The 18,650-nt window shown below is 43.2% G+C and overlaps 1 protein-coding gene across 1 annotated transcript in view; it reads right to left on the reverse strand.

The window, feature by feature from the left end:
- Positions 1-18,650, reverse strand: part of PARD3B (par-3 family cell polarity regulator beta) — a 1,965,377-nt gene that overhangs the window by 961,419 nt on the left and 985,308 nt on the right. The gene's annotated exons all lie outside the window — the stretch shown is intronic.

Below are 18,650 nucleotides of genomic sequence, written 5' to 3' on the forward strand. Positions count from 1 at the left end.
TAAACTTTATGGGTGGGGGTGTCTTCCTTCAATCATGACTTGAATGCAAATAAAACGGAGGTGTTGCAACTAATGGGCCATCCTTAGACCTAGAATTCCATTTGGTAGTTAGTGGATTTTGGCATACAATGAATATAATGAATGCATAAGTATTGTTGGTCAATTCTTTGTGAAGAGAATATTACGATATTTCAGGAAACCCAGTGAACAGTGCACGGGGGCAGCAAGTTTCTTGCTAATATTTTACGTCTATTTGGAAACACAACCCTACAGGTCATTGCCACAAAGCATGTCAGCTGTGTTAGTGCACCTAAACTGTGCAACCCCATGTGCTTTGTGGAGAATGGACAGTGACACTTTAATACAACATAGCACAACTGCAATACAACACATTTGGACCCCTGTGGTCTAGCTTAGACACAAACATCCCCAGCAATATGGTGTTGACTCAACACTGTGGTCAGTAGTTAAATGAAACTGAAACGAGCACTTTCCCCCAAGTAACTCTAGTTTCCATAAACTCTCTCCAGAGCTAAGCAAACTAGTCAAGTGTGTTTATTGTCCGCTTTTGATATAAAATATTATAACCACATATTTTAAAACGGATTAAAATTAATTATCCTAACCACTCAGGGCCACCGCATTTAACACAGCCATGCAGCTGCTTACTTTGCAAACTTGAAATAAAACAGCAGTGTTCTGCCTTTCTTTGGTAAAAATTGAAGTACGAGAGAATAAAGGCTTTCAGTGCTCTCTCTTGGGTCAGGAGGAGGACACAAGTTAAACTTGCATTTCTTTGAAGATTCAAAACACGAGGCACAATCGTTTCATTTGAAAACGACCTCATAACTCTGGGCTGTACATGGTCTAATCAGTCTAGACATGGCTGCACATGACGATCACAGGGCCACAAATTCACTGTGACACGCTGATACTCCGCTGGAAATTATATTCTGACAGTAGCATTAATCACGGGTTGGAAAAAAAATATGAGGCATGATTTTATACATTTGGGTTGTCCGTCTAGGTGTATGTCTACAATTTCAGCTGTGATTAGAGGGCCTGTGGTGGTAATGGGTTTTACACCTGCGAACACTCGGGCGCCCAAAAATTCATGATTTGAAGTGCAAAATGCTTAACTAAAGTTCCAATGCTGGTCGCATATGGAATGCACAACCCAATGTACACTTTTAGTGCCACATTGCGATTTACAAGGGGGCGTGACAGGGACATCATCCCTTTTTTCCACGCCAAGATATATATCAATGGTTTCAGACCATATACCATTAATGGGGTTCCCACACCTCAAGTGGGGTGGTATCCATTTGTAAAGCAGAGTCTCTCAATGAAGGACAGCTTCCTCTTACAGAAAGCAGGCTACAGGTGTCTGGGGAAATGACAACAGTTGTTGGGACTGATGGAGCGCAACTATCTTAGTATGATTTGTCTCAGTCAATTCCTGCTCATTGGATTGTGTGACACTAATACATATTTAAGAAAACTTGACTAACTGTATGAGTTGCAACACATGAGAGTTTAATCTGCATCTTAAAAGCATGCCGTATGATCAAAAAACAGTTCAAGATTAAAATTATTCACGAGCGAGAAGAGAATGTATAATGTTAATGGATTCACAATTCATAAATTCTATGAAAACCTATAAATGCTAAAATGTGTGACATAATGGTGTAGTCTTAACCAGCTTTGTATAAACATTTAAAAAAAATATTTAGTAGATCAAATGGATTAACTGGAGGCGAAAATAAGAGAAATGATTCCTATTTATGTAGCAGTACTGTCATGAAAACACGCAATTTCAAAATGTCGAGAGAAAATGTGTTTGTACACTTATAATGATTTCGCAAAAAAGAAAGTTAATGCCCGATAGTATATAAAAAGATGTTTTGATTATTAATTTGCTTGGAGGAAAGTAATCGATCACAAATGAAACTGTATTCAATTAAACGTTTGAAAAGTTATCATCTTTTCGGTAAATAATAATGTATTAGTAGGGTTCTCGTACAGGGCTTAACATGCATTTTCATTTTTCCTTTCAAATGAGATTAGAATGTGCAGACATGACTTCCCTTCCAGTTATGAGAACTCTTGCTGAAGTTTATTTCTCTAGCTTCGAATAAAGGACACTCTTTCTGTTAGTACGAAACTGTATCGAGTTTGTTGCAAGCTCAGAAGTGAGCGCTTGAGAATGGTCAAGATATGATACAATGGACAATCTTAGTTCCGAGGAGAAAGGAACATTTTACTTTTAAAAAGGATGGACATCAGATGAATGGTATTATGTATAATTTCTGGATCATATGGGTAAAGGTGATTATCACCCCATGGACAGACCATAGACTTTGACCAATAGAAATCGTGCAAATTGCGTAAAGAATACATTTGTGGGAAGGAACTATGCATAATTGGAAGTATAACTGTCCTGTGGGAAAGAGACTCACTGGCTGACTATCTTTGAAATTTCCTATACCTTGCATGCTGTCGGACTGAACTCTGATTTTCTTTTCCTTGAACTTAACTTTCCAAATTACCTGCATCTTACCAGGTTGGGAAGGTAAAATCTTTCGGCTGAAGGTTTGAAAGACTCCGGCTATTGCATGTTATGCTTTAGCATCTCCTTGGGTCTCACTTTGAGTCTCCGTATTCCTATCTAAAGCCGATTCTTGGTTTGTATGATTCAGAAAGTGTGTTCGTTGTTTTTTTCTTCCTCTCTCTCTTTCTCGCTCTCTCTCTCTCTCTCTCACACACATACAGCAGGTATCTGAATTGAAATGTATTTTACTTTGAATTGTGATGTGGTGTCATATTACCTGTACTAATTCAATGATCAAAATTAAATGATCCTAAATGTATTTCTGTGATCTGAGTATTAAAATTGAAGTTTAGTTAAAGATTCTCTTATTTTACTCACATAAAAGTGTGTTGTTCTTATTATCTAGTCATTGAACATGGCATCAGGTTTATGCTTATTAGGAAACTGCTTCTCTATTCCAGGTCCTCAGGAGAAGTGGTCATTTCGTCTTTGATTACCCTAGTCCCTATCACTTCGATCAATAGATCCATCGGAGGACCAAGATGTTTGTGAAAACTTTAGATAAAAGGATGTTTTAGAGTTTTTATGGGTCAAACTCTAGGGTGTCGTAGTTTATGGTAGCTGAGATGGATATGGCATGTATCAGTAATGAGTAAAAATGAAATAAGTAACAAGTAGAATTGAATATGTTCTTTCTCTGTAACAGGACCACTGAGTGCTCCACCTTAATGTCTATTTCCATCTGGCCAATTCTTTTTAGCTTTCGCCTGTCGAAAGCTGCGCAGCAGCGTTTCGCGCAGGCGAAATCTTTTGTTTACAAGTATGTGGGCTTTATCCCACCTCTGTCTTCCATTGGCTAGCTCCATAAATGGAGGCTAGCCATTGGAAGAGAGAGGCGTCCGTCATTCTGCGAGGCGACTCGTGAGCGTTCCGGCGATTTTTTCTCATCCAGCCCCTTCTAGCACGTCATTCCGGCGGTGTTTTTTTTTTTTTTTTTTTTTTTACGTTTGTTTTGGTAATTTCTTTGAAGATGGCGCCCGGTGGAGAGTGATTTCAGCCCCTGTCCCGCTCCCCGTCCACACATGCGAAGAGCCCGGGATGCAACGTCCCGCCCCCCTCCCGCTGTCCGTGTGCCCGTTAACCCGCCACCCTCCCGCTGTCTGTTTGCCCGTTCCCGCCCCCCCCCTCCTCCCGCTGTCCGTGTGCCCGTGCTTAATGCTTGTTGCTGGGGTTGGCAGCGCTCTGTGGCTGTTGCTAGTGTGCAAACAAAACATCGTACAGTTTAGTCCTACTTTTATTTTGTCGACACACCGATGGACCATTCTGGTGACGCTATCACATTACCATGGCGTCGCTGAGTACACATTTTCACGATTTCTCGCAAGGTATCCTAGCAGCTGACCGGCAAGTTGCCATCTTGTTGCCGTGGCTCTAGGCTGATGGCTCTGTGTTTCTGTTCCCCAACTCAGAGAATGCTGAGGCTTCGGTGTAAGTCCCGTCAGGGCATGGCACAGCTGCAGGGCCTGAACGCCGCCTCTTCGGTGAAGGAACTGCAAGAAAGGGTCCGAGCCCTCACCGGAGTCCCTACCGAGCGCCAGCGCATCCTGCTGGGCTTTCCTCCCTGGAGCTTGGAGCTGAGCGACGGCGAGGCCAGCCTAGGGGGGCTGCGGATCCAGAGCGGTGAGAGAAGGGTAGAATCGGGTTGGTGATTGTGAGGGGCGGCTTGCTGCTTTGGTAAACGGCGCTCTCTTAGAAGGCGTAGACAGGACAGCTCAGAAATGTTTGTTTTTTGTTGGTAAATAAGGCTGACGAATCGGGGTTTGGAGAAACACATTAGTGCATGAAGCAAAATCAAAATACGTTGCTGCGAAATTAACAGCAGTGCTGGCAACATATTCTGTCACCTTCTGGAACAGAGCGTAGATTAAACGTATTTTCGTGGCACCCAGGCATAAACATATCATCCAGTGAGCCGTAGCGCCGCGTGCACGAATCAGACCTGATCGTGTGTTTGTTGACAACTTCGTACATGCACACAGACATGGGACAGTGTGTACTTTGTGTATCCCCGAGCCAGCACACAAAGACCATCTCCACAAGGGTCTCTGCCAGTCTGGGTGGTGGGTGCGCAGATGCGCTTCGGGAATTCCTCAGACGCTACAGTGCGGGTGCCGCGATTATTCTTTCATTTTGGTTGAATGGGCGGACAGGCATGCCCTTTTAAATACCTGGACGGAGCATGCGCGAGTTAACTGTTGCACGTGCATAGAGGAAAGGCATCTCCAGTACAAGTACGAAATTACTTCAGGGTCAGTCGTGTATATCTCACAGAGCCGGAGACGCATGGTATATACCATGCAAAAGCACAAAAGCTACTCTGAATTTTGACAAATTGTAAGATAAGAGTTAGCTGAGCTTGAAGGTTTCTGTGTTGAGTAGTAGTGAGTGACAGAGTGAGAGAGAAAGGGAGCGATAAACAAAGCAAGAGAATGAAAAGATAGAGACTGAGGAATAAAAAAGAAAGGGAAGGTGTGCGTGTGTGGGTTGGGATACTGCTGAGCTGCAAGTGCCCGTACACTGCAAGTGCCCTCCGCAGTTGTATATAAAAGGAGACTAGCAGTTACCCTTAAACCAACCATCTATGAACCTTACCTTTCCTTCCTAGGCTGGGCCATAGTCTGTGAGCAATGCTTAGCGGCTGAGCCACTCGTCACACAGCACCACAGGCCCAGCGCCTGGTATTCAGGGCTGGATCCTGAATCCAACTACCCAGCAGTGGCAGAAAGCCCAGTGGTGGGAGGTGGTATGACCCACATCGCTCTTGAGCTCTGAATTCAATAGCAGCAAATATGCGTGACCGCTGCATTGTGGGTAAAGGCAGCTTAGCGTTTTCAGTAATGTTTATTCAAAACTCTGGTATGTCATACCCAAGTGACCAATGGCAAAGAAGCTTTCAGATGTACATCTTGACAGGTGGTGTGACGAGAACCCCCTCCTCTCCAAGAGCAGAGGGCACCTTTTGTTCAAAGTCCTGAAGTGGAAAGGTGTCCTTGAGTGGTTGTGTCCTTTATGTCTTTTAAAAGGTGGCCTTTATACTCCATCATTCTGCGCTGTGCTGTGGGAACACAAACTTGGAACCAACAGGTCGTCCTGAATCGGGAAAGCACAGAGAGGTCTGTTACAAAAGGAAGCCTGGCTGCAGGTTGTAACACTCGGCATTGATGTGTTCAGTGCCATTCGCATCCCTTTGGCTTATCTGATGAGTCAAGACTGTGAATGAATTCGACATGTCATAATATCCATATCTTGGGCACGGTGTTGTGTGCTCAGCAGGGAGTCCCCTTGTTTTACTTTGATGGCAGCTCCAGTGAATTTGGGAGCAGACGCTGTGTTCATGGTATTTTACAAATGTGACTGCTGTGTATAGAGGTCCGCTGTTCATCGAAAGCCTCCAGCCATGAATTTGCAGACATTCCACAGGATAGCACTGGTGTACATGAAGCAATGTTTCAGTGAATCCTACCCAATGGGCATTAGGCGTTGGGAAGGACTAGCACATCCACTGCTGTGTACAAATGCCCTCACTTCCCATCCCACCATGTACGAACACTAAAAACAAATGATAACTAGACAAAAGTGGTGCTTCAGTTTGGATCCACAAACCTAGTTCTCCGAAGTAGAACACGCAACACAGAGATGTTCTTACCTCTGAAGCAAGACTATGATGCAAGATCTACCATACCACAGGGGTGCGTTGCTCTGTGGCTCTTTTCAGGAGTAGGTGAGTAAGTACGAGGTTAGATACCGTTGCCAGTGGTTGGGAGCTTTATGCTTACAGTGGGGGCAGATGTTTGAAGGGCTTCCATTTGGCCTCACTGACATCATGGGAGAGGACCAAAAACCTTTAGCTTGGTCAGAGCGCTTGTTGGGTCCAGCGCTTAATTTGTATAACTATAGGTGCCAGGGCCCAAGGTTGGTCTCAGGAGGCCAATGTGCTTGGCAATACCAAATACTAACCATCACACAAGTGTGAGAGTTTGAGCTATGCTAGGGTCTCCTCAACATGTAAGGATGCAGTACAATTTTTTAGGTACGCATATTGAATGCTTTGTTCATGACCCGTGCTTAATAATAGACAGCAAGTGCCACCATGTGGAGGATTGTCATAACTATTGGTGGTTAGCAATAAGTGCCAGTGCCCAGCACTGGCACAAATTAAGCACTGGTTGGGTCCTCTGCTGGAGCTCTGCTAAGGGTAGCTGTTTCAGCATTCACATGTCAGACTTGACATTCATCTCCGTGTATAGGACGGGCACAAACCACATCACAAAAAGAGCAAGCCACTGTTTCTGCGCCTTCTCCTTCTGCGGCGCGGCGCTCTTAGAAAGAAGCCCTGACGGGAACCAAGTCCTACATTTATTATTGATGTCTCCAACATTCTCAGTTGGGGAGATCTGGTAGAATATGCCAAGTAAAAATTTGCCTTCCTATGATCTTCCCATTCCTGAGTACGTGGAAGCCCTTATAACGCCAAGCTAAAGAATAGTAAAAAAATGACACTGAATCCTAATAAATGGTATCCGTTTGCAAACACTGAAAAAAATGACAAAGCATAGCCAGCTGCGTGAGGCATGACAGCACTAAGCGTGCTACATCAAGCATGCTGCCGCTAACTCAAGCTGGCAGGCATAGACACGCAGTGCATGAAAAATACATCACTGAATGGCCTGAACCCGAGCTATTCATGTACTCTTCAGTCACCTACAAGGAGCAGGCGGCAGACAGGGCATGTGTGCTGCTTAGACATAGACATAGTGACTAGCCCCGTAGGCTCCGATGGAGCCTTTATAGAAGATCTTAAAGAAAATGAGCATTATTAAGAGGGCTTAATTGTGGGTTAGTGAGTGTGGGCTTATTTCTGTGAAAAGTTGTCTCAAAACGCATTAACACGATAACAGTATTTTGCTTGCCCACAAAATTATTCTGTGCTTGCAGTTGTTCTCTTCTGACAACACTGGCCTTTTTCTCTCCCTACCTAGTAAAGGATAACCAGTAAAACGAGCATGGGCAATGGCAATAGGTTTGGCTTCAATGCGCTAAATCCTGCAATCACAAAACCATGCGGCTCACTTCTGCATTCACACAGGTCCATCTCCCAGCTTCATATATCAGTGGAGATGGACCTGTGTGACTGCTCTCACATTCCTCCCAAATCTCTCACCTTGCACTCACACACCGCATCATACCCTCTACTCACACAATGCTCACCCATCTGGTCACACACCACTCACACAAACTGCTCACCCTGACTCGCATACCACTCACGATTGCTCACTCGATAAACTCACAGGGCTCACACAGCACTCATGCACCGTTCACCTGGCACAGTCACCACACACCCTGCATTCAAGACACTGCCCAAGCTGCACTCAGGAATCTGTGCATACACCTCTGACCCTGCACTCATAGTCCTCACATTCCTCTCACCCTGCATGCACTCTCTAAGGCACCACTCATGTTGACCTCTCAGGCTGCACACACACACCACTCACTCTGCACTCAAATATCACTCACATATCGCTTACCTTGCCATTAGACATAAATCATCCTGTACTCTCACCTACCATTCACCCTGTACTCACTCACTGCTTTCCCTGCAGTCTCCCACTGCACTCACATACCACTCACCATGCAGTGGTGTAGATTGCAGGACAGGGGGTGCAGAGATTTAGAGTGGTTTTGGAATAAAAGGGTGCCTGTGACATTACTTAGGCAAGCCCTTACAGTGTGACATATGCACAAGCAGGTAGAATGAAGCAACTAGGTCATTGCACCCCTTTGTCCTTTTCTTTTACTTTGGCTGATGATGTACAGCATCAGGAAAAAAATGCTATTTGCCAATGCTGCACAACTGCAGCAATCCAAATCGGAGTAGCCGACCGGTCATAAAGTCTAGGGCTACTGGTGTTTTCTGGGCTGATATCAGTGAATTTAGTTGTGTTGTCGAAGAAACACTTGCACGCCTTACTCCTGTTTGTTTTTGGTGATATCAGAGGGAGGTAGATGTCATACTGGGGACTTTTCTTTTCAAAAGCACGACAAAATCTGCTAACTTACAAATGTTTTTAAAATATTTGTATTTAAATATTTTTTTTCTATTTTTCCCCTACTTTTTTACTAAGTCTCCCGCTTCTCCAAATCAACAGAAAGATGTCACGTGATATTTTAGTCACCCACTGCAAAGACAAGATCGAGTATGACGCACTTTCAATATTCTTTGTCATTCACTGTATGACACCCTGCAGAACCTGTACTGAATCTCTTTTCACTAGTCACTACTAGACTTTTGCATAAAGGTTCATGCTATCATTAGGCTTTCACAAAGTCCAGAGGGAGAACAGGACAGACGGAAAAGAGAGAGCAGGAAGGATAGATTACGGCTTGATCCCAGTGAGTGCAATGATTTTCTCCAAGGATAACCGAATAGGATATATTGTATAAGTGATAACCAACCTTGCATGTCTGTATGGGAAGGAAGAAGCCGGAGAAGGAATGTTTACTACTCGTCTGTACTGTGGGATTTAGTGTCTAAGACTCGTTTACTTGAAACAGATACTATACCTACTATCTAATAATAATAGTACTAAAGTTATCAACCTTGGAAGGATGAAAGTTTGAGTTGACCAAGTCTGGATTCAAATCCCTCACCTGTAGGCCACACCAAATATCAGCAGTGAGCACTAACTGTTTGAGGGCACTGACTGACCTGAACTTGACTAACAAAGGAATCTATTTTTCCATTTCTCTATAATGTTTTCCAGAACGTTGCCATAAATTAACTTCAGACCAACTGATGTTCCCTCGAGATGCAAAGCTGGGTAGCTTTTATTACCATAAGAGAATATCTTTCTATCTTTGGAACTTGATTATAGGAGAATTCCAGGTTGCACAACCGGAGGATTTTGGCAGTATGAGTCCGTGCTCTGTGTCTTTTTAAGTCCCAAATATCCACTTCATTTTTAATCAACTCGGTCTGTTCATCTGCAAGAACCATCCACGGCTTATTTTGTAGATTTAAGGAGACATATTTATTTCATAAGGTTGTCAGTTTATGCCTTTATCTGAACGGTTCAATTTCTGCAAAATTATCCAATTGAGAGCTCTCTCCAGATACAGTATGTTAATTTGGAAGCGTTCACCTTACATAAGGTAACTTCTGGTTTGTCAGCTGCCTTTAACCCCAAAACAGGAAGAGATATCAGATGACAATTTAAGTGCACTCTGTAGATCCATCACAGACAAGCATTCACAAAGCCAAGAGGTCTAACCTGCCTTCTACGTACGCCCTAAAACATTTTTAAAAAAAGCCTCCCAAGTGAAAAAAACCTATAACTAGTGCTTTAAGTATACAATGTGTCTATGAGAAAAAGAATGTAATGTGCAATGAATGATTCAGAATACTTTTGAGATTTAAATGAAGTCTCTCATGCATTACAATACAGGCACTCCAGAGGAGCCATTAGCACGAGGTGAGAGAGAATCACTTTTCTATTATCCACCTGCACAGACGCGACACACGCCACCTCATTACAGGTCTCAAATGCTAGGCGCTTCACAATTCGAGAATGCCACCCAACTATGATGCACTTTCTACAATAGAAGTATATCACGGAAGGCCCACCTTAGTATATATTATTCGTATGTCAACCTTCAAGTGCTTGCTATAATAGCTATCACCCATTTATGTTGGACAATTGCACTAGGTGTAATTATCTAATATTTATTTGCTAATACTGTACTCCTTGTCTGTAATGTTATCATTAAACCTTGTTGACTGCTTTCGTTCTCTGCAACAAAAAACGTAATTGCACCCACTGGCTTCTCAGTGGATGATAAGGCTTACCAGTACTATAATTTCATTTTTAGAAAATAGTACATAGCGCAATTGTTCTGTATTTTATAAATTGATGATTTTGACACTAATCCTTTCGTTTGGCAGGTTCCCTCCCCAATTGAATAAGCTGTCTATATACTTCCCTTCAGTTGTCTCTATACTTCACTTCTATTGTACTGAAAACCACCAACGCCTTTCATTTCTAAGATGGCCGCCGCGTAGTTCCATTTCCCCTGTCACTTGCATTGTCTAGTTTGGATATCACGCGCATCTTCCACTTATATTGCCAGCACATATGAATCACCACTGCTCCACTACATCCGTTCCTCAAATCATCACGCACAGCCTGTGCACCTTTCCTATCCGTGATATCATGAATCCGGTAGTTAGACGCGGTCCTGTGTGGGAGTCTGTAGAACTTTGCGGTAAGTCTGTTACTCACCCAGAGTCATTTCCTTGTAATTCACTTCCCTCCATGCAGCTTTCTAATTTTTAGTCAATTTCCTTTTTTTCAATTTCATGATTCTTAGTATGGGGCAAGGTTCTGATTGTCACCTATTTCGTAAGGTATTCAATGCCCTAGCTGCATAATTGGACCCGGCACCCCTTATTGGATCCTTACTGATTCTCACAAATATTTTCACGGCCAATTGCTTCCCTACGAATACAGAGTACACACTTCACGGCATTATCAGGTTTGTGTTGTATCTCCACAATCCATTCTATTCCGCCCGCCTTTCCATGCGTTGACACCGTTATTTCCTTTTTTCCACAGCGCGCAACCACTGGTTTTGAAGCTCTTCCATGTAGAGCCATCTTCCTACCTGGGTTGATGCTAGTTGCCTTGATTAGCCCACAGTCATCATCATAGCGGGTAATTTTATTTGGTCAGTTTTCCATGTCCAGACAACATTCCCACCAGACCATATCACTTCCGCAAGTTGTGCACTTTTAAAAGCAGCATGAATTCTGACACCTGCTTGTATGTATTGGGATATACAACACTTACTCATGTATGTGCAGGGTTTGCAAGTGTGTCCTCTTTTGTATGTGTCTTGGATCTTTATCATTAATGAAACCTTCCCTAATGATTCTTTCCCCCTTCTTTTTTACAGACAATTGTTAAATCTCAGGCATAATTTAAGTCCTGATGATTATCTCTATATCATTAAACAGGATCGAAACATTGTCGACACACAGTATCATGACTATTGCATATGTCACTACATTTTAATTGTCTGAGTTGCATAGTTTTCCCCGTGTCATTTTCTTTTGCCCGTTGTCTCATGTTTCCTACTTCCATTTAGTTCCTTTTGTTATGTGATTGAATAAATATAAATATAGAACATGACTTATGTCAAAGCTTATGGCATAGAACATATTCAATTTCTATATTCATTGTTTGTTGTATCTCTACACCAAGGGATGGCCTGTTCCTCGAAAAACAATCATCACCCTTGGTCCCTTGCATACCTTTGGGTTCCTTTGTCCTTGAAAACACCATTGCAATTCATATCATCCATCTGCACAGGAATTTGACATCACTGGATTCCCCATCATCCATCTGCACAGGACGTGACATCACTTCTTGCATTCAGACTACTTCAGTTAACTCTTCAGGGTGCTCCATCACCTGGGCCTCACCAGCACAGGGCAGACACACATACGGGCATTGCCTGTTTGGACCTATTAGGGCCAGAAGCCCAGTTGAAGTGAAACTTATAAGGTAAGATAAAATCACGAGCATAACCAAGCACCCCATAGTGCAAATCCCTACAATCCCACACATACATGACCCAGATACCTGCACAGCAAGTGCACAACACAGACTAAACCTCTTACACATGCCACTGACTACCAATAATCCTCAACCTCAGAACACATATTCCAACTCATACTCACCAATGCGATCTCTGAAGTATTCTGCCAACCAAAAATTGCAGACTTTATTAACTATCACAAGCATGAACCTTCTTCATCACAGAAACAAGGTTCATGCCTCCATCTGCACACATCCTAAAAGTCCTCCTTTCCACAAGCTATAGCATCGATTGAGTCACCAAGCACAAAATCGAGAGTGCCTCACTGTCCCAGCAAGTCCTTTGGGTTCTGCACGATAGAAAATCAAGTAACACTTAACTCCAGGGAGATCCTGACATGCCAGTTCCCACTGTCTGAAACTCAGACCACCACTTTCTATATCCTCTACAGGCCAGCTGGGTAGACTATGGATTTCATTGATGAATTCTCAAATCTTCTAACCACCTCATCTATCTGCCATTCCTACGCCCCCCTCTTGAGGGGACTTCAACCTCCCTGGCAAAAAAGCACACAAAAAATAAGAGAAACCTTCTTCAACCTCACTGATACACTCAACATGATAACCGTACGCCACACAACCTACACCCTTCGAAGGCAACATCCTCAACCTGATCTTCTCAACATCACCAGCAATCCGATACAAGCCATCCATATCCCTAGACTGGCCTGACCGCTTTGCCATTCAAATTTCTCTGCTCAGTGCACGACCAACAACCCAAGTTCAACACACAAGAGACCAAACCTTCTGATTCTTCAAAGTGTTCTCCATAGACAACCTGATCAAAATCATGTTCCAGCCTATCAACTCCACGTCTAACATAAATACTTTCTGAACATCTTCAACAGTGTCTTGGAAAGCTGTGTGAACATTCACGTCCCATTTACTACATACGAAGACAAGTCAAAGGCTTTAGCAACTGGATACAAATTTGCAACTATAAATGATCCATCTGGAGACAGGCAAGAAACTAGAAGAAAAACCGAACTTCTGAGGACTTCTTAATACTGAAGTCTCTTCATTTAACATGCAGACAGCTCATCATATCAGACAAAGCAAAGTGCAATACAATCAGTGTAACCACCAACAGAGGCAGAATGCTATTAAAGACAATAAAGAGCTGCACCAACCCCTTAATTGACCCACCAATTCCTCACTCCACTGTAAGATGCAATGTCATCAACCTCTTCTTCAGAGAAAAATACAGAAGACCCTACATCACATGGATGACACCAAGCCTGCTTCAATTCTTACACTCACAGAATCCTATATGAAATCATCCTACAAAGCTCCAGATCTCACATACTCCACTCAAAGCCACTTCTTAGGCCAAGTCTTACCATTGTTTTTCATCAAATCTCTCTCTGAGGTGCTCCCTTGCCCCCACCTACTATTGTTGAAGCCTACCTCAACTTAAGGTATCTTACTAGAAACTCTCTAGATGAGGAGATATTTCTACTCCTAATAACACGAAGGCTAGAATCTAATGATCTCGCCAACTAGTGGCTCACCACTCACCTACCACTCATCTGCAAGAACAATGAGGAAGCAATCTACGTTCAACTCCAAAATTACATCAATGCTAACCATCTCCTGCACAACTAAGACTAGCTTCAGATCATGGTGCAGCACTAAGACCGCAACCTTACACATCATAAAAGATGGCCTTTTGACGATAGATGAGATGATCCCTGCATCCTGATATTGATGGACCTCTCAGCTGCCTTCAATAAAGTTGGCCATCCCACCCTCATTCGAACCTTGGAGTCTAGAAATGGACTAAACGGCAATGTCCTTCACTGGTTTTCCTTCTACCTTTCCAAGTGACACCAGTTTCTTCACATGAGCACCTGCAGATCACAAAAGATCCCATCACATGTGGTGTCTCCCACACCTCCGTATTATCTCTTGTCATATTTAACGTTTACATGGATGTACTTGGTGCTCGACTCACAGATACTAGCAGCAAGATTCACCAAATGGCTGATGACACACAACTGTACTTGAAAGTCTCCTCTGCCTCAGATATCCAACGACTCCAACACTGCTTGACCTAGATGTCCCGCACCTACCTGAAGCTCAAGCTAACCAAGACAGAATTCCTGTTATTTGCCAAGAACAATAAACAAGATAGAGTACAAACCTGGCTCAATGATATTTGCCTTGACAATTTCAAACCCCAGCCGTTACCAAATGCCATGTTAATTGGATTCACCCTGAGCAACAGCCTCACCCTCAAGAAACACATCACCGAAATAATAAAGACCGCCTGGGAACAACTATCTCTCCTAAAGAAAGTCAACCCATTTCATCCAGAAAGTGACTTCAGCACTGGTGTTTAAGTCATCATACTCTGTATCTAGTGATAACACCCTACTCCTGCCCCCCGGGGTCTCCAATGTCGCCCCCTAGCAGCTAACTAAATGCCACAGCACGTGTGATGCAGGGCCTGAAGAAATATGATCATATCACCTTCAAACTAATGGACATCTATTGGGTCCCTTTGCCAGCCACCACCACCTTCAAACCCAGCTGCTTTATCAACAAGGCTATCATGAACAGCACCCCCAATTACATTGCAGAGAAGCTCATCATCTCTGGTGGAACTCGGCATACCCACAGCCAGGACACAAACAAAATGCGGACTCATAAGTATGAACAAGCATTGGCAAAACCAAATGGTCATGCCTATGCAATATCGATTGGCGTTGCCAATATCTTTTAGCCATGTGGTATGCAGAGTGGAATGGCCTAGAAAGTAGCAGAGTGGCATAGTGTAGCGTAGAATAGAGTGGCATTGAGTGGCATAGTGTGGAATGGAGTGGCATAGAGTGGACCGGAGTGGCGTAGAGTGGAATGGGGTGGAGGGCATACAGTGAAATGGCATGAAGTCGAGTGATGAAAAAGAGTGGAGTGCCGTAGAGCGGAGTAGCATAGCATTCAGTGGCGTACAACAGAATGGAGTAGACTAGAGTGGAGTGGCACAGGGTAGAGGGGCATAGAGTACAGAGGAGGCTGTACAGTCGAGTGGGGTGGCCTGCAATAAAATGAAGTGGAGTACAGTGGAGCAGAGTGGCATAGAGTAGAGTGGTATGGAGTGGCATAAATTGGAGTAGCGTAGAGTTAAGTAGCATAAAGTGTACAAGCATAGAGAAGAGAGACAGAGTCATACAGTTGTAGGTGTAAATTATTTAAACATGGAACCAAACTTAATATGAGTCATAAAAGGGATGAATGGTTGAAAGGCAACGAAAATAGGCATCGGGTAGCAGGCATCATGAAGATTTTATTAGTGAGCCATTTATACATCAAAACAGCTTAAGCCAACCCACGTGAAATACAAGCCAGCCATAAGATGCAGGAGTAGCTAAACAATGTCCAAAAATGCATTTGAACACAGAATGAATGGAGAAAGCGGACTCAATCTGTGCTTGCTTCATGCTCCACTGAAAGAAAAGGAAGTGATTCTCAGCATGTGCTAGCCAACTGGGAGGCAGCCAAGAAGCGTAATATTGAAGCCGACAAATGGGAAGCTATACCCTTTATTATAAACAATAGCCCTCGTAAGCGAAAGCGCATGCGCGGTCAAAAACAAGACCTAAAAAGAAAAATAATCAAGGAGGCCTTTTTCTTCTATTGTATTGTATTATATACCGCTTACTACCCCAACGTTGAATGTTGAAGCGTTTGTCTACATGAGCAGATGGCTACACTGTGTAGGGTGTGTGGTTGGAAGGGTGTTGTCTTTGTTTTGATACTATGTGGGCAGTGCTTCCATGTTGTGCGTGATGACCACAGAGGTGTGGATATGTTAAAGGACACAGGTCTTAGCAGCATGATGGAAAAAGCGTGAGAGCTTGGTGCATATTTTATAGTTTTCAGTAGCCTGCGAGTTGTGAACAGCTCGCAAGTCCCTTTTTTTCATTTTCTATGTATATAGACCACTTAGCTTGTTACTGTACTTGATTGTCAAATCAGACATGTTGTCTCTAAAGTTTATGGTCCATAGCAGGCATAGATTAACAGTAGAAGTGGTGAATATTTGCTGGCAAGGGCTTTCTTAATATCATCCAAAATCAGATTGACACAGTGAGATGTCAAGAAGTGGCCGTAGTATAGTGCTAGTCAGATCCTGCAGTTTTGGACTAAATTAGTCTTCATTGGCCAGCAGTAGATGGCAGATCCCTTCAGTTTTTCTGTGCCTGTTCAGTTGGTTATGGGTGGTTTATTGCTGTGGTCTACTACTGAGTAATGAATATGACCATAGGCAGTTTTGTCTTCTGTGAGTGTAGGAGTGTCAGGCAGTAAAAGGGAACACTTAAGCAGCTTGCATGATCTACAATAGACTATCTGGCTGTTGAGTGTCATGGTATTACTTTTAGTGTGGGTAATATAGTCTATTTTAATTGGATTGTGTAATACTTACTTCCCCAACATGGTTAGTGTTTTTTTGGTGGGATTAGTCTTGTGTTCTATAGAAACCTGCTTTCACTCTAGTTTTGCTGACAGATCAATGTTGGGACAGAAAGTCCTCTGTGTGCTTAAAGACCTGTACGCCTGCCCTGAGTGCTTAACTGTACTGCTATCTGGATTAATAATGCTGATCTTTTGTCATAGGCGAACACAGATCATGCGTGTGCCATGATGAATAACAGTCTAACAAACTGTGGTCTTGTTGGAGCGAGAGGGTCGCCCAAAGTACTACCCTCATAGTAGTGAAAGGCTACTGCCTTAACTAAGAGTTGTTTTAAGTGCCACAAGTTGGGATATTAAAAGAGTTTGTCAAGAGAAGGAACTGGAAACATTCCAGTGCTGAACAGTGCGTGCAGACTGAATGTGTGTACTGAATCTGTGTATACTTGTCATGATACAGTGCATGGAGGTAATATTGCTGGATAGTAGGTGCACTGTGAATGTACACTGAGTAAGTGTGCCTGCATTGGCACAATACATGGATACATGGAATACATGACGAACCTGAGGCCTGCCTGATGAAGACGCGATGAGTCGAGGAATCCTCCCACACTGATTTGTGTATTGTTGTATTTCTGTGTGCTGGGTGGGCCACACTAGAGGAAAGGAGGAGGACTCTCTCTTTACATTTCAAACGTTTGCTATTAGACTCAGTGATAGATTACACAGAAGGGGTCTAGACACATCTCAGGTAAGGAGATGGGTCTGATACCAGAATCCTAAAGAGTAGGGCTGGGAGCCGGAGTTACCCTTTTAATGCACACTCACTGTGGCTGCCATCCAGGTGTGAACTCTAGTCAGTCCGATGAATTGTGCTTTGGGTCAGACAACTTTGGAGGCATGTCTGCTGTGACAGACATAATTTCAAGGGGAGAGAAGAAAAAGAGAAGTGAACACTTCAAAAGAAGGAGAAACCCCAACATATACCTTCAAATATTCAGACCCTAAATCACATTTTGGTGTCTGGAAATGGACTATAAAAAAATGAGGAGAGAGACCCAAACATTTGAAATTATGTTTACAGACCTGGGGAATGCCGTCTCCAGGGCCTAAATAGGCTTGGTGAGGGGCTGTGCAGCCCCTTCCCCCTTTAATGAAATTAAAAGGTCATAGGTGATAGGGTCCTCAGGGCCAGGCCCTAAGACCAATCCCTGCAGCGCACGGTCAAAAGCTAGGTGCAGTGTGGAGTTGGTGCATGCGAGAGGTTGGCCTCAGGGCCAGGCTGCATGCATAACCTAAGGCCCTGCACAGCGTAGAACTGGTTACTTTTACAGGAGTTGGCCTCTGGCGCATAACCAAAAGTCAGGCCGTGTGGCCAACCCCAATGCAAACGGCCAAAAGCCGTGCACAGCTTGGAGTAAGCTGCATGGGGGGGGATAGCCGCAGCGGCAGTGTATGGAAGGAGGTTGCTTTTATGTATGGCAATTAAAAATTAATTTACATTTTAAACACTTGAGAAATTCACTGAAAAAAACAAAAGGTTAACGTAAGAGTATATTTAGGTGCAATAAAAGATCTGGGTCCCCCACCCCCAAAATAAAAAAACCCTTGAAAATCATCAATAAAAACAAAGGGTAAAGCGATGTCATAGGCAAATTTGTCGGTGACAACATTAACATTCTGAACTACAAAAAAAACACAGAATTTCACCAGTTATAGTTAGCAAAACTAACTATAGCTTTCACCCCCACCATGCACTGCTTGGCAGGGGTGCATATGTCACATTTTACATCACGCTTGACATGTTCTATGACACAGTTTATGACATCACTGATGACATCTCAAATGACATCATTGAAGATATCATCCAAGCTTCTTTTTTGCACATAGCTCTTTAAACCATTGGCAACATGAAAGTAAATGCAAAAAAAGCTCAGAATAACATTAAACATCTTTACTGCTATAATACATAC

This window comes from Lissotriton vulgaris, chromosome 2_1 (genome assembly GCF_964263255.1).
Source record: "Lissotriton vulgaris chromosome 2_1, aLisVul1.2, whole genome shotgun sequence".
NCBI lineage: Eukaryota > Metazoa > Chordata > Amphibia > Caudata > Salamandridae > Lissotriton > Lissotriton vulgaris.